The sequence below is a fragment of the Onychostoma macrolepis genome, chromosome 13 (assembly GCF_012432095.1).
Source record: "Onychostoma macrolepis isolate SWU-2019 chromosome 13, ASM1243209v1, whole genome shotgun sequence".
Lineage (NCBI taxonomy): Eukaryota > Metazoa > Chordata > Actinopteri > Cypriniformes > Cyprinidae > Onychostoma > Onychostoma macrolepis.
Window position 1 is genome coordinate 12,673,340 of NC_081167.1, and position 24,510 is coordinate 12,697,849.

Genomic DNA, 24,510 nt, shown 5'->3' on the forward strand with positions numbered 1-24,510 from the left:
TTAGAAAATGGATTATCTAAGTTGTCTAATAATTCTCATAACAAAAAAAATGGTATTTGAGTCAAAGTATAGTGCAGGTATGGGAGTCTCATGTGAGTTGGATTACTAAGAACCACTAGATGGTGCTATAAGCTTCTGATCTGAAATAAATACAACACTACACACCTGAAGATGCCTGCTTGTCTGCGTCTTCAATCATTAAATCATTTTGGCAGGAGAGAATGGGTTAAGATAAGCCAGTCTGTTTAGCCACTTTCAGTAAGACACTGTGAACTGTTTTGTCAAGTGGCTATATATTCAGGAATTGCCCATGTGAAGAAACAAGACTTTTTCAAGTGTTTTTTTTTTCTTGTCTAGTTGGTTTATGAGTAACTTTCAAATATAAAGTATGAAAACATGAACAAAAAGTGCAACAAATTCACTTGGAATGCCAAAGTTTATTATTATTGTTTTATTTTTAAACAAGTCACATTTCTAAAGTTCTATGACATGTCACTAGATGATTTCCTATAATTTAGGTTGATAGCAATATAATGATGAAATAAACATAATTAATATTTTACACAGAAACAGATTATAAAAATGTCCTTGTCTTTATATTGTAAGCCATGCATTGTAATATGTGGAGACTGAAGGGTCATATGTGGGTTAGTCTTGATCAGGCAAGCAGTCTCTCTGCAGCTGGGGTGGTTCCCACTATCTCTCGTCCACCTGGCTCTTATCCTTTGCCACAGATCAAAAATGGTCTTAACATTTCTAAATGACAGTGAGAGAAAAATAAACCTCTGAGAGGCAGCTGTTTAATGAGAGCATTACAGAGAATTACAGAGAGTGACAGTGTGGCATGTTTTTCATTTGCATATGGGTGCACAGAGAAAAATATGTTCCTTAATTGATTTTGTGGTCTGTAAATGTAATAGAAATGGATGTCCATGCAGATATGGCCTCATTCCTTCAGGATACAGAAAAAGCAAGGAGGATGTGTTGACCTGAGGGATGGTATAATTTCTGAATATTATTTCATAATACATTTTTATTTTTTTATTTTTTTTTATTTTTTTTATTTTTTTTTACACATATACAGTACAATTGACCCTGTTGCAAATGACAAGACTTGAAAAAACAAAACAAAAAGAGAGGTTGTGTTAAACACTTTTTGTGACAAACAGTCAGTTTGTCATACTTCATTGTTTTGTGTTTACTGCAGTCAGAAAGCCTATATATATAATTGATCTTTAACCACTTAAGACATTTCCAATCTTTTCCAGCACTGAGTCCATCTATCCAGACTCTCAGCCACAACCCAAGGATCACCTATTATAAAATGCTACATTTCATAATAACTTTCATTAACAACATTAAAAGAATAGTTCAAGGTAAGGAAATGCAAGTTTATTTATATGGCACATTTCATTTACAATGGTAACTCAAATAATCATAAAAATCACAACAATAAAAGCAAGGAATTAACATTTTTAAATGATTTAAAAATGCATTTAAAATAAATTAAAACAGTTAATAACACGTAAAATACAGTGCAATCAGTTTAGATGTAGCGCAGTGTTCATTCAGGAAATGAGTAAAAAACTAAACAGATGTGTTTTGAGTTTGGATTTAAGTACGACTACTACAATCTTATCTCTGGTTCCAACTGTGGGTGGTATAATAGCTAAAAGTGGACTCCCCTTGTTTTGAGTGAACCCTTGCTGTTTCTAACTGACTTGAACCTAATGACCTGAGTGGTCAGTTAGGTCCTATTTACTGAAATATTGTACTCACTTTTATGTTTGTTGTATCATCGGAACAGATTTGGAGAAATGTAGCATTATATCACTTGCTCACCAATGGATCCTCTGCAGTGAATGGGTGCCGTGAGTCCAAACAGCTGATAAAAACATCACAATAATCCACAAGTAATCCACACGACTCCAGTCCATCAATTAACATCTTGTGAGGCAAAATATGTGTGTTTGTTAATTTTGTTGTATCTTGTGGTCAAAATGCAAGTTTATAATGTATAATCCATAATACTTCCTCCAGTGAAAAACCAAACCCCTGTTGTTCTCTCAAATCAAAATCCACTAAATCCACCATGTTTATTTTAAGGGTTTTGGACTGTTTTTGCTTGTAAATGGTGCTTGATCTGTGCATATTTCTCTCCTGTTTCAGACAAGACAACTTATTCACTGGAGAAAGCAATATTATAGAAACCGTCTGAATGAAACATTTGTTTATTACAACCACACAACTAAAAATTGTTGAAATATAAAACAACAACGATGAAAATTCAAAAAATCAAAAATTCTGTAAATATAAATAATAAATGTTATGTTTTTTTCTATGTTTTTATTTTTTTTTCATATTTGCAGTAATAGTTTATATTTGTATTTTGTCACCCTGCTGGACAATTACCTCTTGTTATAAACCTTACTTCTGTCATGTGTTGTCTTGAGTGGAACATAATTAAGCTTGTAGTCAGAGGTTAAATGGCACATACATTTAAGTATTTACCATATATCCAAGTTCTATACAATAATTGTCAAAAAGAGCACTTACCTCTGACATAATTTGTATAGGTGCTCAAGTCACCTGCCGCTTTTGCTTCTTGACCTTTTACTGGTACTCCGTGATAATTTCCTACAATCCATACCCCTCTTGATCTTCAGGTCATGACATTTAAATGTGTTTTTCTTTTTTTTCTTTTTTCAGAGAAATCTTAAATAGCTAATTCACAACGTTTCTTTAGAAGATGAAACAAATGTGACAATAATATCCTAATATTTTCCTCCCCTCTGTATGGAATACAAGAATTGTAATCTTTTGCTAAATTTACAGTAACAGTAACTTACTAGTAAAACATATGTTAATATATCTGAGTTTTTTTGTTTTTTTTTTCCCTAAAAGGCAATTCTGTAGGTGTACTTGGATATATGGTGTACTTGGTCACAATTAAAGACTAAACCAGTAACTTTAGTGGTGGTGGTTTTCCTCAATAGCCACTTGGCTACAGCTACCATTTATCCTATTTCTGAATAACAAGATTGTAATGTTCAGACAATCCTAGTCTCCATGGTGATGAAAACCACTCTGCAGTCTCCATAGTAATGCTTCATCAGCACTTACTAGGTGCAGGTTTGGTACTTGGCCTACTGTTTACTGTAGTTAAATTGATGGGTTAGACGGTCGACCCATCTGACAACAGTGCCTATCTTTATCCTCCCATATAAACTCATCACTGAGGAGTTCATCAGATGGCTCTCCAATAATCTAATCAGTCTGCTATGATCTAATCAATGATGTCATCAAAGAGAAATAAGTATGTGCACTAATGAGGTATTCCCGAAAACTCTCCTCCGGATTCACAAAGGCTTCGTAAACGTCCGATTTGACAGTAAAACATGCTTATGTTAATGAATTCCAATCATAATGAATTCACTCTCATTCACAATTAGCATAATCCCGGCCTATGACAACTACGCAAATTTCGTGTCCAGGAACGCAGTGGAATATTCTGGTTCACTTTCTCAAGTTTGGCTCCAGTATATTGCATAAATGCAAAAAAGACTAATAGGCCATATGGCTAACAATAGATATTCAATAACGTGTGTCCACCAAAGTGTTTTTAGCCAACTGAAAAATGACAGGCGCTCTTCTGAAAACGGCCAGCTGGTGGTGCTTGAAAATGCTTTAGTGGCACAGCGTTTTTCCCATTGACAGTAAAAAAAAGTTTTTTCCAGCTGTCAATTTGGTTGCTATGAAGTAGAATATCCATGGTAGTAACGTATTACTAGTATCTCATTTTGAAGAATATTACTGAAAAATAAAAAAGCAGTAACCAGTAATATTAACTGTTGTTCAGTTGTTGTACAAGTAGGATGATTGGTCGGTGTGGTATTTGTCCCGCGCCTCCTCCATTGATTGACGGCTTGCCATACTAAAGAGTGACAATAGGCTTGTTTGAGATGAGCAAAATCTGCACAGAATCGATCACCGGTGATCACCGCGAGATGCATGCAGGTTAGAAAAGTGTCCGAGTTTCCCTTTCATAGGTCACTTCAATGTTGCGGTGACGTCACCGTATGGGAACACCCTTTGGTGTAAAAAATGTCTGAAGCCCTGTACCATCCCGCCAATCCTATTGGCCAAATAGCGCTTGGCACCGCCTTACACATGCGTAAGCATAGTAATACCTGCGTGCCGTGCGCTATTTCGCTCAGATTTCATTTCTTTCAGGAAAGCAAAAGTGAATTTTCTGTGCCCTAGAAAGCATCCCGCGTTCTCAGCGATATTTTTTCTTTCTCGAGCAGTGTTTAACTCCTCTTCGCAGATGTAAGGAGCCGTGTAGCAGGTTTATCACGGCGGGGGACACTCATGATAGGTACTTTGTGTGCCTGGGCCTGCATCACGCGCAGTCGGCGCTTAGCGGCCTATCGACATGTCCCCACTGTGACAGCCTGTGACTGAATGAAAGTTCTGCGCTCGAGGGTAGAAGTTTTCTCCGAGGTCGCCCCCGCGTCCAACCCCCGCTGTGTTGCTTCTGCGGTTGCCGAGGCGCCTCACGAGGCGATGGCTTGGGGCGACGTGTGCGACCTGGACCGTGAGAACGGTGCTGCGCTGGAGTTTTCTCCATTTCACTTGCTCTCCCCCACTCGAGTGCAAGAGATTGGCAGAAACTTCGTGGAACCCGTTGTTTTCACCGACGAGGATCTACGACCCGCCACGGAGGCTTACAGTACAATCTCTTTCGGCTGCGGGCTGTATGACGACGACGTTTTGTCCACCGAGGATTTACTGGCCGACACATGCGGATATCTCCCTCCTAGCGGACAGGAGAGACGCAGCTCCCTGTCCTACAGCGAGCTGGATTGAGAGGCGGCCCAGGCCTAGTCCCAATCTAAGTTGGACGATGGTTTCCTAACTAGTCGTGCACCTGCTCAGCCCCGTAAACCGCTCCCCCTCTTCCCGGACCTCCACCAGGAGGTTTCAAGGTCCTGGAAGCAGCTGTTTTCAGCACGCATCACAAACGCCGCGGCCGCAGATTTCGCCACCAGTACTGACATGGCGGGCCGTGGTTATGCAACGATGCCGCCGGTGGAAGAGACTTTGGCTTAACATCTCGCGCCGAACTCGGCCGCAGCTTGGAAGTCTCGCCCCCTCTTCCCGTCGAAGCCGTGTCGAGTCACATCGAGCCTCGTCGAAAAATTTTACTCGGGTGCGGGTCAGGCGGCGGCCATGCCCCACTCGATGGCGGTGCTTCAGGCCTACCAGGCCGAGCTATTGAAGGAGCTCGACGAGGGAGAAGGCATCACACTTGAGGCTGTGAAGGAACTGTGGCGGGCCACGGACTTGGCGCTACGTGCCACCAAGCACACCGCCCGAGCAGTCGGCCGTTCGATGGCAGGGATGGTGATGGTTGAGCGTCACCATCCGATCTCCAAGGATGGACTGTTTGGAGATTCAGTCACCACGGTGGTGGAAAAATTCAGGGCAGCGAAGCAGCAATCAGCCGCTTTCTGCCAGCTGATTCCGCGTAGGCCCAGGGAAATAGAACGACGTCATCCACCGCCGGCGCGCTCACGCTCGTCGTCCTCACACCACCAACGGTAAGAGGATTGGGGTCCTAGGGCTTATCCACCGGCTCGCCAGCACCAGCGGAAAAGATTGGACCTGAGCTCGACGGCGAAAACCTCAGGCCCCTAACAGCAGTTCCTGATCCTTCTGCTGTTCATCGGGGACTGTGCCCTCCACTAGAGAGCGCTGTTGGATCACTAAAGCATATCCAACCCTCTCACTGCAGTCTCCAGGCTCAAACATTGACTGTCTCGCCGCAGAACGCGCCTCGATCAGCATTGGAGCGAGCCACCACTCCGAGCGCCCCCTCAGACTATCTGCGTGCTTCAGCCTTCAGGGTTCGAGGTACGGCCCAAGGGTCTGGCTAGGACGGCCCGTTTATGACGGCCCACAAAACTGCCGCTTCGTTGCCAGCAGCGAGGCCCGATATGCATCCTGTTGGAATGAATCCTGCCGTAAACATGCTTCAGGATCCTATACAACGAAACACAGCGACATTGACACATGCACTTCCTGTTCTTATGGACGCCGTGAGTTTTCCGTGCTCGGAAATTCTAACGCATGTGGAGGCATCACAGCCTCAGACGGAGGTCTTGAGGCCATTAAAGGATTTTCGAGCCGCGTGGGAACGCTTACCCGACATTCCGCAATGGGTATTACGCACAATTTGTTACGGATACACCATTCAGTTTCGAAAAGGCCCGCCTTCTTTCCGCGGGATTCTTCCCACGATTGTGAGTTCAAAAGAAACCGCAGTGCTGTGACAAGAGGTGTCATCTCTGCTGAGGAAAGGGGCTATAGAAGAAGTACACCCCTCTCAGACGGAGTCAGGTTTTTATAGCCGATATTTGGTTGTGCCCAAAAAAGATGGCAGCTTACGACCAATATTGGATTGACGCCGTTTGAATCTTGCACTCAGAACGAGCAAATTCAAGATGTTGACGGTAAAATCTATTCTGTCTGATTCAACCAAACGACTGGTTTGTCACGATCGATCTGAAGGATGCATATTTTTATATCCAGATCATCAAGAGACACAGGAAGTTCCTCAGATTCACTTTAGAGGGCAAAGCGTATCAATACCGTCTTCTTCCTTTCGGATTAGCCCTGGCTCCACGAACCTTCACGAAATGCATGGACGCAGTTCTGGCCCCGTTGCGGCTCCAGGGCATTTGTGTGCTAAATTACCTGGACGATTGGCTGGTATTAGCGCAATCACAGACTCAAGCACGCTCTCACCGAGATCTCGTGCTAAATCATCTAAGGAGCCTGGGTTTACGCACGAATCTCTAAAAGAGTGTTTTGATCCCTTGCCAACGGATAAGCTTTTTGGGGATAAATCTGGATTCTCGCGCGATGAGGGCACAATTGTCTCCCCCACGTGTTCAGTCATTCACGTCATGCCTTCGCCACTTGAAAGCTGGCCGTACAGTGACAGTGAATTTGTGCCTCAGACTTTTGGGTTTAATGGCGGCAGCGTCCCCTGTAATCCGTCTAGGCTTACTTCACATGCACCCATTTCAATGGTGGACAAAAAGCCAGAGGATTTCTCCCCGTTGTCATCCGCATCGAACGATTTTGGTGACACGGATGTGTGTTCTGACGTTAAAGACCTGGACGTCGTCCAAATATTTCCAAAAAGGAGTTCGACTGGGGGCCTGTTTTCGCCGCGAGACTGTCACGACGGACGCGTCATTGACAGGTTGGGGGGCTGTTTGTCAAGGACGCCCAGCCCTATGGAACATGGACGGAGGCACAGCGAGGGTGGCACATAAACAGATTGGAGCTGCTAGCGGTCTTTCTAGCTCTCCAACATTTTTCAAGACTGCTGAACGGCCTGGAAGAAGGGGAATGGAGGCTGCACCCCTAAACAGTGAGCTACATATGGCGATTGTTTGGAGAAGCAGAAGTGGACTTATTCATGTCGAGTACGACTACGCATTGTCCGCTATGGTTCTCCCTATTCCTCCCATCGCCCCTGGGACTGGACGCTCTAGCCCACGAATGGCCTAGAACCAGTGTGTATGCCTTTCCTCCGATTCTGCTAATTCCAGCGGTGATATCCAGAATACGGTCGGACAGAGTGGAGCGACTGCTGCTGGTAGCTCCGTGGTGGCCCACTCAGCCGTGATTTGCGGAACTGATCAGTCTGTTAGCGGGCTCTCCGTGGGAGGTTCCCCTCAGGACATGCTGTTGCAAGCACGGGGAATGACCTGGCACCCACGGCCAGATTTATGGAAACTGTGGGTGTGGCCTCTGAGCGGAGTGAATTAATATGTCCCGGTCTTTCGGTGGAGGCTACCGAGACTATAATTAATTCTAGAGCGGTTTCTACAAGACGTTTATATGCCTTCAAATGGAAACTGTTTACTAAATGGTGTAGATGTCGTGTTATGGATCCAGCTTATCGCCCCGTCGCTTCAGTACTAGAGTTTCTTCAAAGCCGTTTTTCAGAGGGAGTAACGCCAGCCACTCTTAAAGTACACGTGGCAGCCATATCCGCTAACCACGCGTATATAGACGGTGTTTCGGTGGGCTGTCATCCCCTGATCTCTCGAAGATCTCACCTGCGTGAGTTCCATCATGGTATCTATCCATTGTAATACAAGGGCTATCAGGACATCCGTTTGAGCCCTTGGAAACTGTGACTGAAAAAAATCCTGACTCTAAAGACAGTCCTATTGTTAGCTTTATCCTCCCTCGAGAGTTGGGGATTTACAAGCTCTTTCTATCTCATCTTCGTGCATGGACTTCGCACCAGGATTGGTGAAGGTTTTGCTGCGACCAAGGCCTGATTATGTTCCTAAAGTCGCTTCTAATCCTTTTCGCTTCCAGCAGGTGGTCTTGGAAGCTTTCTCCCCCACGGAGGTGGGGTCAGAAAATCTAAGCCTTTGTCCTGTGAGGGCGCTGAGGATCTTTGTTGATCATACAGCCCAATGGCATGAGTCCGACCAGCTGTTCGTCTGTTTTGGGAGTAAGAATAAGGGTCGTGCTGTCACAAAGCAACGCATGTCCCATTGGCAGGTTGAGGCTATATCCTTAGCCTATGAGGTGCTAATGGATGATAAGGATGATAATGGTTCCGTATCGGAACACCAAAGGGGTGTTTATTGATGGTTGGCAACCTAACTTATTGGTGCATTACCGCCACCAACTGGAATGGAGTATGGATCAGGATATTTGCTTGTATACAGAATAGAAATAAACATAAAAGTGTCCGAGTTACCTCCGCCTTGCTCTGATGTCATGTTGACGTGTGCCAAAAAACTCTCGCAACAGCGAGGCGGCTGTGTTGGATTGAGCAGTCGCACGCAGTTGCTCTCCACCGACTGCACTGATCAAAAGCATGATGGGAAACAACTTGCTGATGACACAGCTTAATGCTCATTGGTTCAGACAACCGTGACGCTGCGTTCTCTTCTAAAATGTTTTCTTTTTTTAATCTGATTTCATGCTATTATGTATTTAAATTATGCATGAATATTCCCAAACACTATGACAGTGCGATCTCTGTCTGAGATGTGTGATTGTTGTCATATTTTCTATAAAAATCTAAAATACATGTTTGAATAAAAATAAAAATGGATGATAAATACGCCTTTTTCGTATGGAATTAAATAGCAAGCACTTTGAGTGTCTTGTTCATCATATTTATATTCATATAAAAGCAACAGAACTGAAATTATATCATGTTTATCAGCAGCACAGCATATGAGTGAGAATAACGCGATATCCACCTTTGATCTCGTAGGTATCTGTTCTACTTCGAGAGGGCAGAACTGTCCGTCTTATTTCACTCCTCCCCTCACTGCAACCGCCTACTCTCGTCTACATTTCAGGCGAGGCGCATCTCAAACAAGCCTAATGACAAGTGCTGCGTTCTACCCAAAGCTAAAACGGAGCTAAACAGTTGATCAACTCTCAGCTACAAAAAAATAAAATAAAATAATAAAATAAAATAAAAAACCAAAAACCAAACAAAAAACAGAGCAAACGGAAAATGGAAGTGTATCAAGATTCAGTGTCACCAGTTTGCCAAAAAGAACACAGAACGTTTTACGCACCATTTACACCTGGTAGGGAGCAGGTGTAGATTTCTTTCCTACCAACATTTTCATGAATCCGAAAATTTACGTCAGAACAGCTTTATGAACGATTTATGAACACAACAAAAATTCGTTGTGTTTCATGAATCTTCATTTTTACAATCTTTACAGGATTTCTCAAAATATTAATGTTAAAAAAGCTTTTTTTAAATTTTTTATTTATTTATTTTTTTTAACTTATTAAACCAAGTTTGTTGATTGTTGATATTTCTTAAGATTTGCTCTTAAGGCCACTATCTGTGTATGTTTTATTATTTTAGCATTTTCATGCACATCACAAATGCTATTAATAACACATTGTACATAAATCATAAACAAATACCTCCAAGTGAGAAAGATAATCTAGACATCTCAGATCTCCTGGTTGGTTAATTTGTTAAGGTGATTTTTAAGAAGTTAAGAAACTTAAAAGCTAAGAAACTCAATAAAAATAAAAAATAAAAAAATAACAAAAAGAAAACCTCATTGTGGTCTGCAGCCTCAGAAGTCTGGGGTAAATGCAAGGAGGGAGCAATATTTTAGATTTTCCAGCAACCTTGAAAGTTGGAATGTTGCATCAACTACCGTTGCATTAGTCTCAAGCTTTAGTCTGCTCAAAATGCTTTAAGTCTAATTCAAAGGAGACTTCTTGAAATCTCTATTCTCCTTACAACAACTTTAAGAACTTGAGTTGAAATTTGCTTATATTTTCTGCACTTTTACAGCTATAGGCTATTTATTTATTAAATCTGAATAAGAAACATTTTAGTGTGATCCTGTATTTGATTAAATGTATCTGAAATGAATCATGTAAATGCTGATTAACCCATTCTAAAGTTGTCACAGAGGTATCCAGCTATCTTTCGGGTAAGATTATCCGTGGGAACCAGATTCTGTTACCAATACTAATCAATAATTGATGAAGATACCTGTGAGGTAATTGACAAGCTCACAGAAGAGGTGCAAAGATTATCCAGGGCCGGAGGAGAGCTGCAGGATGTAGCAATCCACGGGTCAAAAGTTATCTAAAATATAAACTTTGCAGCTAGTAAGTTTATAGGTAACGTGTTTATAAGTAAACATGAGTTTTAAAATTCATGAAGTAACAACATTTTCATCTATAGAATAGTGTAACTAATGACAAAACTATCAGTCTATAAATGCCCCTTAGAATATAGCACTTAAACACATTTCTCCAAAGACTACAAGTCAATGATTCAAAAACAATCACCATACCCTTGTGAAGAAGTGTGCTTAATTGTATTAAATGTGAACTTGTACACTTCAAATCTTAAAAATACATAAAAATCTGAATGTGCAAATATTGTAATTTTAGTGAAATAGAAGTGATTGTTTTTGTCTGTGTGTCGTGGTGCTTGTTTGTTGTTGTATATGGTTTACTGCTGGCTGTGAAACAAATTGCCCTTCGGGGATAATAAATTAAACTTGACTTGACTTGACTTGATAAAAGGTCACTTAAGTGTACTTAAAGACTGCACACTAACTATGTTTTTAACACTTAAGTACACTTTTAAAAATGCACTTTCAAATGTCAAATTAATTTTTTTATTTTAAATTGCATTTATGATATTATGCTTTACATGCTTTAAATAAGAACACTTATTTTGATCTGTTGACTAATGCAAAATACTTGATTATACCTTTAACCTTTTTACTAAATTGCAACTCATACAAGCTTCAATAAAATTACATTAAAGTGTTTTTAGTTTATAAATACTTGTCAGTACATTCGCTGTACTTTAACCATACTTCAAAGACAATAAAATAATTAAACAACACTTAAATAATATTTACTTAAAATGCAATAAAGCACTCTTTAGCTAACTGCATTTAATATAAATCTATAATAGGCTTACATTTTCATTTAACTGAAATAACATGCAATTGTCTGAAAAACTCACATCTGTTGACACTTAATATTCTTCTACTCTTTTTAAGAATATGCTATTGTATTTCTTTTTCACAAGGGTAGGGTGTCTGTCTGTCTGTTTGTCTATCTATCTATCTATCTATCTATCTATCTATCTATCTATCTATCTATCTATCTATCTATCTATCTATCCATATTGGTTAATAATATTTAAATGAAGTCTCAAAGTAAAGTCTCAAAACAAAAAAAGTCCCAGACAGACAGACAGACAGACAGACAATCAAACAAACAAACAAATACATACATACATACATACATACATACATACATACATACATACGTAAGTAAGTAAGTAAGTAAGCAAGCAAGCAAGCATGCATGACCCAAAATAAATGAGTTTTATTCTGAGCCTCTCTTCAGCACAAGCAGTTCTCGGCCAATGATGTCAATGATAGAGGCGAGGCCCCTCCCATCACACAGAACCCCAGCGCGCGGCCGTCAATGGCACGTCACCTGTCTCTAACATGTAGCTAGAAACGCTAACACGGCTCGAAATTCAACTCAGACGACCACCAGCCAGGTCGCACTTATTTTTTCGTTGAGCCGAAGTGAAACAGCATGTCAAAGATGTTTGTTACAGCTCGTAATTCCAGACGAGAGCCGTTGAGGGCAGACCTGACCGTGTGAATTTAACCGCATTAGCTAGCCAGCTAGCTGGGTTTACCTTTAGCTGCGCTGGTCGAAACGCGCTGATATCAATAACGGTCCAAATATTTAGATGTTTAGCGAGTGGGTTCTCGTCAGAAAGGCACATTTGACGGCCGCCTGGAACGTGGCGTCTACTGGAAGGGTGATTCGGACATAATAAAAGTAAGTTACACCACATTTGTCAGACTAACTAGCAGGCTAGCGTTATCTACCGGGCTGGACGTGTTTTGTAACTGCTGTACTGAGGGCCAGTACTGCTGCCTGCTCTTGGAAACCGACCTGTTAATGGATGTGTCTCCAAACCTAACGAGTTGCCAGTTAATTTAGCATTTTCAGTATCATAGGTGTTGAATTTGAACGTTATAATTTGCCTGCAATGTTTCAAATGCTGCCTACGTTGGTAGCTAAATTGGTTTTGACACCATTCATTTTAATTCCTGCAGTAAACACTCTTTCCAAAGACAACACCAGAACTGGCATTTAATTATTTAGTAGTTGTTATTGTTTTTATGGAGTGGCTGTTTTTATTTGTATAAAATGTAAACACTGGCCTATATATAAATTCATCCCAATCAGTGCAAAAACAAGCCAATGTTAGCTGGTTATCAGTGTCAGAAATTATTTTTTACTTTGAGGGCCTTATTCTAAACATATACATCATTTTGTGTCAAATATTTTGTTGTTATAAATTGAATGAACATCCACCCATAATATGTGTGACATTTATGATATACTGTATTATCAGATATTACATGCAATACATGTAGGGTTTCATTATTATTATTATTAGCTGCTGAAGCTTGGGATTTTGATGGCTTTTTTGTCCCTGTTAGGATTTTTATTAACCCTGGTTTATTTCTGACCCTGTTGGTTATTAGTGTGATGGAAATTAGCTGATGGAAACTACATGGCACAAATAATTAAAAAATGTAAACCCTTCTGTTACTATGATGACTAAGTCGGCTTCTAGAAGTGACTGTTATAATAAATATAGATCAACAACATTTGCCAGGTCAGCCTATTTAGTTAAAGCAGTAGAACACTGGAATTCTCTGCTGACAGCTATTAGAGATCGAGGTACTTTAAAATGTAAAAAAAATTGTGTGGTTTGTAAGCATTAGGTAGTTGTAATTTACTATAGAAATGAATAAGACTTCCACAGTGAACAGACAACTGCTGGTTTTGTGCTGTGTGCTTGTAGCAGTGGATTTCACTTGTTATGACAAGTTTCACTTGTTATGTATGGATTATGTTTACCCACATAATAAATACATTTTACACACATAAGGCAATGTGTTCTATATAGCAAGTCTCAACTGTTTGATTGTTTATATTCAGCAAAATGTAAATCTCACAGTTCTATACATAGCTCCAATATGCCTGGGCAAACTAATCAGCGTGAACATTTCTGTGGACTTTTATTGTTCCATTTGTTTTTCACATGCTTGACAAATCTTGCTTTTATGTGCGTGTAAGCATGTGCCACCTTCTTGACAACAGCCCTACTTTTAAAACAACACCTGCCATGGTGTTTCTTATTTGTCGTCTCTAATAAATTATAGGGGTGGCTCGATACCACTTTTTCAGAACCGATCCAGATCCGATACCTGGGCAGTTTTTATTTAATCAGTGTTGAATTTTTATACCTCAATGTGTGTTGACCTGATCATGACTTTTATTTTTTGTGTGTGTTACACACAATCTACTAAATATAGACAGCTTTATTGTAAAGAAAAACAACAAATGAATGCATGTATAATTATAATCTATGACACAAATACCAAATTAGGTTAGTGGATAATTCGGTAGCAAAAGTTGCTCTAGAAAAATCATGAGTGCACAATTTTATAAAATCTAAAATTAGTGGGGGGGAAAAACATTAGTGGGGAACAAATAAAAGTGAATAAGTGTAGGACTAAATCTAAAATGATAATGTAAAATGATGTACATTGCTCTTTGTATTGTTGTAAAATACATTCATGAAAAGCAAGTTATTTATATATAATATATATATATATATATATATATATATATATATACATACATACATGCATACATACATGTACTGTAAAATTAAAAGACATTTCTTTTAAATGTATAGCGCAGTAATGAAGCAGAAATATATGATAGATTGAACGCTGAATGGAGGATGATCGACAGCCGCAGCGGAGAGAAGAGTTCACGTGAACTTGACTTAAATATTCAAAATGCCAGTATCGTAGCGATACCGATACTGAATATCGGATCAGTGCACCATTAATAAATTACATGGTGTACCCAGTTAAAGATGTCACCACTCGCCACTCTAACTTCTTGATTGTTTATATCATCGTAAAATTTTAGATATATTACTGCACAACTCTGCTAATTCTGACTATAAGGCATGAAAATATTGAGATTCATTTTAGGGCTGGACGATAAATCGCATGTGATAGTCGTGTGCATCTTAGTAAAGTAAAACTGGTTCTGTAATCAGTAGTAAATCTCCATCACCTGCTTTCAGATGGAGCAGCATTTACTATACAGAGCCGTAGTTCACTGACAAGCTACGCAAAAAAAATCGCAGACGATATCATCGATAATGTACATCGATATTATGAAATCGCACTGCGATAATGAAAGTTGTTTGCGTAACTTCTCAGTGAACTATGGCTCTGTGTAAATACTGCTCCTTCTGAAAGCATGTGAAAATACCATGTTTGATAACATGTTTTTACTCCAAATTCACTTCATAACGTCAGTCGAGTTTGTAATAAATCCTTCTGTGAGATGATTTTTCATAGTATTCTAAGCGGTGATAAAGGCATTGCATTAATTTATTATAAAGAAAGTTGTAGTAAGAAGAACTCAGATAAACCATATATTGTTGTAGTCGTGTGTTTATTAGTCACCTTGAATCAATGAAAGCCATTAAATCTTCTGTTTATTCAGCTGCTGTGATTTCAGAGGGTTTCTTCTGCGGGGCGAATTTGGAGTTTCTGCGCGAGAGCACCCTCTGGCCTTTGGATGGAGATTTACTACTGATCACAGAACCGTGCTTCACTGAAAGATATGCATGGACTTATCGCAGCTTTGGCCTCATCATGAGTGTGATATTATCGCCGATTTATTGCCCAGCTCCCAATTCATTGTTTAAAATCTGTTTATTTTTTGCAGTTGTCTGATTGGCTTACTCCTCAAGTTCTCCATGCCTTGAAATCAGCAACAAAAAAACTGTGGACCACACATGTTGCCTGAAATTAGCTTTAGGGGTTGTACCGCTTGACTGGATGTAAAGAGAAATGCAGTCAAACTATTGTTTAAACTTGTTTTCTGGGTTATTTTGCTAGACTTTACAAATATAGAGCAGTGTTTCCCACAGACTTGGACTCTATTTGTGGCGGCATATATGCAAATTCATTTTCTGCTAGCGGGAGGCGCTTTTAGAGCGTGGAGATAGCGGTTTCCCCGGTAACGCTGTACACAAACCAGAGCTCCGCTCGAGATGGGTATAAATGGAGGTCGGAGCCAGCTCTAAATGGGTTGAGCCTTGTTAATATGCCCTACACCAAACCCAACCCTAAACCTACCCTGCCACTTGGAGCTGTCCTAACCTACTTGCGGCATAAGTCCCTCCCACTTGGAGGTCTTCTGACATCAGACATTACATGCAAGATGAAATGAAAATGTCAACCAAAATTTCCTGAAGACAGTTGGTTTCCTTCATAAATACAGTGAAATAAAAACACCCGCAGCGGGTTTCGATTTTGAAACGTGCAGTGCTCATGTTTATTCAACGAAGTCAACACATTATGAAAAAATCTATTTGTGGTGCATTATCACTGAAATAGAATAAAATTCAGTTTACCAAAAACTTGATCATATGCATGAGCAAGTAAATAGTAGTTCACTTAAAAGTGTTTGCATTTGATCTTGGAAATGCATTTAAAATCAGAGACATTTTAGGAAATTAAATTGTTAACTTTTAAGTCATACAGTAGATTGATTTGTTTGGGTCTGACTGTTAGTAAGCAAGTGCTAACTTGTGAAATTTAGTCAGAAGCTACTGTACATGGAGATTGATTCATTAACATCAGTGACAGTGTTAGAAGTTAGAAGACCATCTGTCAGTCATAGGATCAGAGGGCCACTGCATGAGAGTCTGTTGGAGTTGAAAAATACTGGGAAAAAAAAGAAAGCTGATGTAAATTTTTTGGGTGGTTTGGGAGAAAGACTGTATACATTGTAGGGTTGTGCCGATAGACGATAGTATCGTGTATCAACGATAGTCAGAGATATCACTTGTGGCTGATGCCACTGACGATAGCAAGACCACTGTTATTTAAAACGAGTATTATTACTATTATTATTTAGCTAGTAATACTATCTAGGCTAATTAATATTAGGGCTTATTTGTTCCATTATATTTCTTTTTCTGCGTTTTTACAGTGTTAATGTGTTATAACCAATCACACACGATTATGTTGAGTTTATGAATGAGGCCAATCAGAGGCGTTCAGATGAGTCATCGCTGAAACGGTGGAGTTTTGTTCAGCGCACGCTGACTAATTCTGACTCGTGAATTCTCTCAGATGTATGTGCAATGTAAGTATAAGAGATTTATTCATCATACAATCTAGACAGCTTCACTGATTATAACGGGAGTGTTTTTATCGTGTGTCGGCGATTAACACAAGCTGTTATGAAAATTGAGCATATCGCCTATACTAACACTAATACATTGGCAAAAAGGGTAGGACAATAATATAATAAAATAATAGGATAAGCTGAATAGGTCAAGCAAAAATAGCTTGAGGTTGTATTAATTACTTTTTCAGTTACTGGTCTTTTTCATTTTATGTGATTGTTTCCCCCACAGTTCATTCACTATGCAGGCTGCATCTGGAAAACAAAATCTAACATTGTAGTTTGATCTAGGGGGTCAATTTCAGAGATAAAGATGAATTAGCTGAAAAGTAGGGCTTTGTTGTAGAGGCATGTATAATGTAATATTAGTATTGATTGCTATAATCTTCTTTAGATTTATTAAGTTAGTCTAATATTTAAATATTGCCAGTGTTTTATTTGGTTTCTGGCATGTTAAAGATATGTACAACTCCTGGTTAGTATCTTAATAACTGCAATACTGTCAAGCTTCTATCCAGAGCTGCAGTCATCAACAATGCACCGCCTCAAAATAGGAGTATGCAGACACCGTTTCTGGGAGGATTTTGTATTTGTCTCACTTAATTCTTTCCATTTGAGTGAAAAATATAAGTGAATCGGCTTTCAATTTCTGCTTTGATTCTAGCTAGTCGTCTTTTCATGTAACTGTAGTAGAATAAAACTTCCACTGATGAGCGCCGCTCCATGTTTGTCAAAGTGAAATTCCTTTCATGTTTGCCCAAGCAGTAAAGTTTGTTTTTCACTGGGATTTTGGACTTTTGCCTGCTGTGTACTGATGGTTTCATCAAAAAGGCTTTTAGGGTAGGCCTTTGTATTTCACGTTAGTTTATAGGCTGTGCAGCTTGCCCCCATGTATCACGCAAAGGTCTTCTCCTGCCTCATTCCCTAATGGCACCTTACACAGACATTGACAAGGGCACAGATGATGTGAGGACCTAAAATAACCCAGAAAGTTTATAGTGCTTGGCCACTGATAATAGGGATGGTTTATGAGCAGTTTGCTGGTCGTTGGTAGGCTTTCCTTGGTCAGTTTTTTTTTTTCTTGTAATGGATATGATATGATTTCCCCTACCCTAAAGCCATGTCCCCAGAATGTGATGCATTGTGGACTACATTACCTACATTAAAAATTTTTTATATTTTTGAAAGTGGAAGAAAGAAATACTTGCCAAGGCTACATTTATTTGGTCAAAAATACAGTAAAAACGGTAGGGATGTAACGATTCTCTCAAGTCACGATGCAATACGATTCACAATACTGGTTTCATGATACGATTTTCTCTCAAGTTTTAATAAATTTTTTTACAAAATGATATAAGACAAATTAAAAATGAAATGGTGTCCTTTTGTTATTTCTCAGACAAAATGCTGCAAATTTCTTTGGGAAATTTTGTCAAATAAAAATAAAATAAAATTAAAGTAAAATAAATAGGGTTGGGTATCGTTTGGTTTTTTTTTCGATACCGGTGCCAAATTGATACTTTTAAAACTGTACCGGTGCCTGAACCGATACTTAAAAATAATAAAAAATAAATTGGATTGGCCATTAGCACTAAACACGATGTCTTTTTCATTCATACTGGATGCCAGAGGGCGCCCTCGCACAAAAAAATCCACATATCCAGTCACAGAAGTAGCAGAACTCATGAAGCTCCAGGAAATCCCCAATATGGACATATGGATGTAACTGAGTAAACAAGATATAAACGTTTTGAATGATAAAACAAATACAATAAACACTCGACTACGACAATGTATAGTTTGTCTGTGTTATTCAAGCCATCTCTGGTATTTTCATAATAATTAAGTATATTTATAATCCATTGCCAATCGATGTATTAGTAGCCTATGGAACATATTTTCTGCCTCATTCTGTGACAAGAAGCTACATCAGATCACAAAAGGAAGGATTTAACTGGAGTTGTGGACTAAAAAGGTTATAATGTTCTCTTTTGTTGGAAAACAGGTTTAAAAATGTGAATACAAGATCATTTTAGCTTTAGGCATATTTTAATTTAAGAATGTTTAGCGTAGCTAGTTAATGGAGGGCTACCTGCTGCCGTCAGAGCAAGTGTAATTTCTGCATTCACGCGTTCCTCGGATGTTCTCATTTCCCGAGTTGTGCTTTTAAGTTGGAATGTGAAAACCGCACACTCGCGTTACTATAAAGATTTGTTGGATGTGTATTATTAGAGCTTTACGACTTGAGTTCACGTGCATTTTCTCAGTCGGGAAATAATTTTTCACATGAGGTGCTGGTGATGATGCTTCTTACGTTCGTTTTGGAGAAACAAAGTACAAATATTTCAATCGATCATTCAGGCATGGCACCGAAATGAGGCACCGGAATCTGCATTCTGATTCGGTTCTAGTACATACCGGTTACATAGGTACTGGTGCCATATTGGTACCGGGTTTCGGTACCCAACCCTACAAATAAATTAATAATGCAGATAAAAGGAATCTCTTCATATAAACATAGCTAAACAAACGGCTTCACCTGTGCCCTTTCCTAGCTTAGAATTTTTTTACAATTTTTTCTTATATTGGGTGCTGAAATTACATTACAATCTTTAATTATGGCAGTCTTTTGACCAGTGTTGTATGCTATGGTTATGGGATTTAATCCAGAAACTTGTATGTGAACACAGCTGTGACCATTTGGCCAACATACTTAAACACCTTAAACACTGGCATGTAGAGCTTTGTGATCCAATGATTTTACATCATTATCTACCTTAAAGATGTCCACGATCTATTTTGTTTGTAAAATCATGGAAATTTTAGGTCTTTTCTATCCTTCTGTCTCTATCATGTGTCTTTCATGCATGGTGACGCATTGAAAAAAAATTCTGCATGAGCTAGCAGTAGGGCTGTGCAATTATTCAAATTTCAATTCCAGTAGTGATTTTGGCTTCCAGTGATTATGAAATTGTGAAAATTAAGAAAAAGTACCAGTGTGCCACATGCCATTCCTTTCCTTTAAAGTACTTTTGCTCCTTTTTAAAAGCCTAAATGTAATGTCCAAACAGTCAAATCATTTAACATAACGTATAAAATGCAGGCTATGCGGGACGTGCTTTATTTTGAAAAAGTGGTTTTAGAAGTGCATTAAACTGCGTTTTTGGTGTGTGCTCTGAGATGAAGCTGTACACGCACGAGCAAAGTATACTTGGGGTTTCAGGTGCACACCTAAATGGTCAAATAGGCCTACACAAAACTGTCAAAATATCCTGTTGCTGTTTGTGTCCATGTTGTGTCAAACAGCAAAGAGACAAAGAGAAAATCACTGATCTTATCTAGATAACTAGCAGCTTTAATAAGAATCAATGTAGATTTAATTCATACAGGGAAGACTGTGCAGCATGTTAAAGTTTAACTCCAGTTTTAATGACCATTATGACTCTGGCTGTTTAATGCAGGGGTGCGCAGTCCTGTTCCTGGAGAGCTACCTACCTGCGGAGTTCAGTTTCAGCACTGATTCAACACACCTGTCTGTAATTATCAAGCACTCCTGAAATTCTTAATTAACTGGTTCAATTGTGTTTGATCCAGGGTTGGAGCTGAACTTTGCAGGAAGGTAGATCACCTGGAATAGGATTGGGCACCGCTGGTTTAATGCAATACTGTATTTAAATTGTGCAATAAATCCATAGGTTTGTTCCAGTCTTGATAGTGCATCTAAAATTTAAGAAGATTGTGTTTCAGATCGTGATTGGGTGTTATAAGATAATAAGATGTGATATGTGAAGATCGCCCACCTCTACTGACATGTGAGAACTTCATCATAAAACTTAGAACTTAATAGTTCATCTTTTGTAGGTGATTAGAACAACAAATATAATGTTGCTAAGCTTTGATTGTGGTTTACCTTGTATCAGATGATTGATTGGAGTACCATTGTTTGCTGGATCTATCTGTCTTGAAAGCCTTTGCTCAGTAGCTAATCAAGTACTGCATGCATCTCATGAGTAGATTAACAAATTGAGTTAGCTTGTTAACCCCACTATCTTGAATCCCTCTGAACCTTTAGGAGGCCTGCTGATGTTTGCAAACTCTTTGATTAATGATAGTAAGATTACATTTAAAAGTCATGTTGCACTTCTTGGATCCATATCTAACATGACCTTGTACCCAAAAACCACATTGATTAATTAACATTTTGCCTTTTGATTCTGATGCACGCTGGCTGATCTGACCTCTGCTCTACAAGTTTAACTAAAAGGAATCAGTAGAAAATGTTACAGTCCTGTAGGCTTGAGAGATGGGTCCTGGGTAATGAATGTAGACTGATCTGATGTAACAAAGGCAGTAGGTAATTGAGCTGCTTAATCAATTTTAATTCCTTATCTTAAGACACTTCTATTAAGTGTAGGATCACATTTATAAGTCTGTAAACTAGGGCTGGGTATCGAGTTCGATACTTTTTAGGCACTGACCGAATTGCCTCGATATTGAGTCGAAAAACGTCTTGCCATTCGGTACCTAAGAGGTTAATCTCGTCAACATCAGTAAGCTTGCAGCACCAGGTGTGTTCGACTAGAAGCTGACGAGACCAATCCAAATCCGATATTGTGCGTATACTATTGTGTTAGCCCCACAAAAGCCACAAACACATTATAAAACACCATAAAGTTTTCAAAATCGTGTTGGTGTCTGTTAGATCACAACACTGGACTAGAGAGCACTATGTTCTTAATGAGCACAATAACTGAAATTTAAAATAGTTAAAAGAAAAGGCTCAATAAACTATCGCACAGCGCTTTGTGCTGCTCTGTATTTGGAGCCTTTTGTATCATAATACTTTTGCACAATGAAAGATTATTAATAGCCTTTCTTGTTAGTCTTATCTATCATATGTTTCTGCCTCATTACTGTGGTATACATTTAAAAGAAATGTCTTTTAATTTTACAGTATATATAATTACTTGTTTTTCATGAATGTATTTTACAACAATTTTTAAATAGCAATGTATATCATTTTACATTATCATTTTAGATTTAGTCCTACACTTATTAACTTTTATTTGTTCCCCACTAAATAATGTTTTTCCCCCACTAATTTTAGATTTTATAAAATTGTGCACTCATGATTTTTCTAGAGTAACGTTTGCTACTGAATTATCCACTAACCTAGTTTATAATAGTATTTTTGTCATAGATTATAATTATATATGCATTCATTTGTTGTTTTTATCTTTACAATAGAGTTGTCTATATTTAGTAGATTGTGTGTAACACAAAAAAAAGTAATGATCAGGTCAACACACATTGAGGTATAGAAATTCAACACTGATTAAAAAAAAACTGCCCAGGTATCGGATCGATATCGGTATCGGCAGATACTCAGAATTCCTGCATGTACCATTACAAACTTCACTTCTGTCCACAGAATCAAGAATACCTGGAGAACATGAAATGGTCTGTTCTTCTCTGTTGTTATTAGGTAATAGATTTTGTCATTGCTTGGAGGCACGTCTTGTCTTCTCAGAGTCTTAAAATACATCCAAAATACACTTTTGCTCGGCTGTGAATCCACAGTAATGATGCAGCTGCTCTTGTATTGATGTAATAAGTGTGTTTGTCCTTAGGGCTTCATAAACAAGACAACACAAGACCAGTTCAGCAGTTTACAACTCACTGCCTACACTATACACTGGCCTTTAAAATTTCACATGCAAGAAGCACATGGTGTATGTGGAGCCATGCATCTCCAAACTCTGCTTTGTCAGCTTCTCCTTTCAGTGCAATGAATGAAATTCACCGTTAGTTTTGCTTGTCAGGTATCTCGCTGTACTTGCAATTCCAAGGGACTGGTCACAGGAAAGATGTACTGAAGTGCCCTGTTGAAGCTCTCTGTTACCATAGAAACCACTCTTAGCTGCCACTCCAGGCGCTGTAGGCATGGAAACGGAACATATGACAGTGGTCCAATGGTTACATCATTGCAGTGCCATAGATCTCAGGAGTGTGTTGAAACGCTCTCTTCACTTCATTGGAATGTGGAAATCTTGTATGAGCAACCTGTCGTCTGGATGTGTAACTCTTGAATGCAGGCCAACGTTAGGTCAGGTAAGGATCGTTTTTTTGGTCATAAACTGACTCACCATGTTAGCGGACCGAGCTGGTAATGTTGGATATTAATAGAATTCCTGGAGTCAGCCTAAGACTGTTGTCAGGCTTCAGATAAGAGGTGGTTGTTATGAAAATGCACTCTGGCCTGAACTGCCTGGTCAGTGCTGACCTTTTAAAATTCATTGGCCACAATGGCTTTTTCCTGTCTGTAATGAAGATATCATGATTCATCGTGATGAGGAGACGTGGGTGATGGTGGATGAAAGTCACTGTTGGGCACAGGTGGTCTGAAATAGAGTCGATGAGGACCGGGCTGTTTTTCTTTTGTTGGGTCCCAACATTGAAACACTCTTCAAAGGTTTAGCCCACTTCCTGTCTCTTCAGGATGGGTTTTATTTGTTTGTTTTAGTGCTTTGGCACAGAGTGCCCTCTGGTTCCATGCACATTCATAGGCAATGAGTTATTATCATCTGAGCTTTTTTTAATTTACTGTGATGCTAAACAGAGCGCATGATCAAAGCGTGGCTGATCTGGAGTCAAGGCACAGGTGCTGGAAGCTGTTTCCAATGAAACACTATCGTTTAGTGCTCAAGAAAGTGGGCTTCTTTTAACTGTTATAATGTACTTTTATATGGGTTAATTCATCCCAAGTGGTCCAATGGAAGTTGCTTGGCCATATTCCTTTTTTGTGAGTGATTACCTTTATGAAGTGGTATTGCAAAAGGAAATATACATTTATTTTACTTGGTTTAACCACAGCTGCTGTCTTGGTTATATGGCCCGCAACAAATTTTGCTTATACAGGGCAGTTTAAAAATGCAGGAAAATCGTAGCTCCTTGGAACAAAAACGTATCTTTAGACAACATTTTGCCCATTCTTGTTTTTTATACTTATCATTTAAACTCAAATGTAATGATCAGGGTTGCTTATGGTTCCACATTTAGGGTCAGTTAACAGTGGGAAGGATTCAGGTCTAAGCCCTAATTTCTTAGGGGGGGTAAGTATAGTGTGCATGTATAGTGTAGGTATTTAGTATGCATGTGGAACACTTCATGTTGTGTTTTATTTCAATGGGGGTGACAATGTGGCTTCTCAATAGGTTGTTTGCAAACACGTGATTATGATGACGCGCAAAATGCAGCTGGAGGGCAGGAAGTGATTTTAAAAATAAATAAATTTCTACATAGGAATCAGTAGCAGAAACTAAAGATGCCTGTGTTTTGCGTTGTTTATGAATGCTCAAATTGGTCAAATGGAGAAAACACAAGGACCTTTTATCGTGTACGAAAATGTTTTGTTCATAAGGGGGGAAAAGGTCAAGAAATTGACTGAAAAACATAGGAAAAAGTGGCTTGTAAACCTGCCTCTGCGATTGGGAGGAGCCGATCGGATAATGCATGTGTGTGTGCAAATGGTTAATATAAGATATAATGATATATTAATAAAGACATATAGATACAAGATGATCCAGTCCAGATTCACTCAGTGCTAAATGCCACACGATGTAAATAAGA

General features: G+C 39.1%; 1 protein-coding gene across 2 annotated transcripts in view; it reads left to right on the forward strand.

The window, feature by feature from the left end:
- The first annotated feature begins 11,994 nt into the window (after window positions 1-11,994).
- ppm1ba (protein phosphatase, Mg2+/Mn2+ dependent, 1Ba) overlaps window positions 11,995-24,510 on the forward strand; it is a 33,107-nt gene continuing 20,591 nt past the window's right edge. Inside the window, exon 1 of one of the 2 annotated variants that reach the window (XM_058796042.1) lies at window positions 11,995-12,417. The gene's annotated coding sequence lies outside the window, so the exon portion shown is untranslated. Of the gene's footprint in view, window positions 12,418-22,873; window positions 22,993-24,510 lie in introns of those variants that run through there. The other variant, XM_058796043.1, reaches the window with a different exon arrangement.